Below are 343 nucleotides of genomic sequence, written 5' to 3'. Positions count from 1 at the left end.
TATAAATTATAAGTATCCGAGCAGCTCTAAAGCTGCTCGGATGGCTTATAAATAAAACTATAATTGTTACTCCCGAACATTGCTTAAAATCCGTTATAAGTCCATTTGGTTTAACTTGAACCCCACTAATTTATACCAATAATCTTCAAGAAAAATGTGGTACAGAATTGAATATGGCAATGTGATAGCCAAATCACTACAGTTGAAGAATTCACTACATAAGATGAGTGGAGTTCCAAAACAGGTTGCCTGCTCAATTGTGGGACTGAGTCTGCAGACTCAGTCCAGCTACATCTGAGAATTAATTGAGAATTTGGAAATGGTACCTAGTGTAGCTTGTTGA

Source organism: Melampsora larici-populina (assembly GCF_000204055.1).
Source record: "Melampsora larici-populina 98AG31 unplaced genomic scaffold MELLAscaffold_50, whole genome shotgun sequence".
In the NCBI taxonomy this organism is placed as follows: domain Eukaryota; kingdom Fungi; phylum Basidiomycota; class Pucciniomycetes; order Pucciniales; family Melampsoraceae; genus Melampsora; species Melampsora laricis-populina.
Note: the sequence above shows the minus strand (reverse complement) of the source record.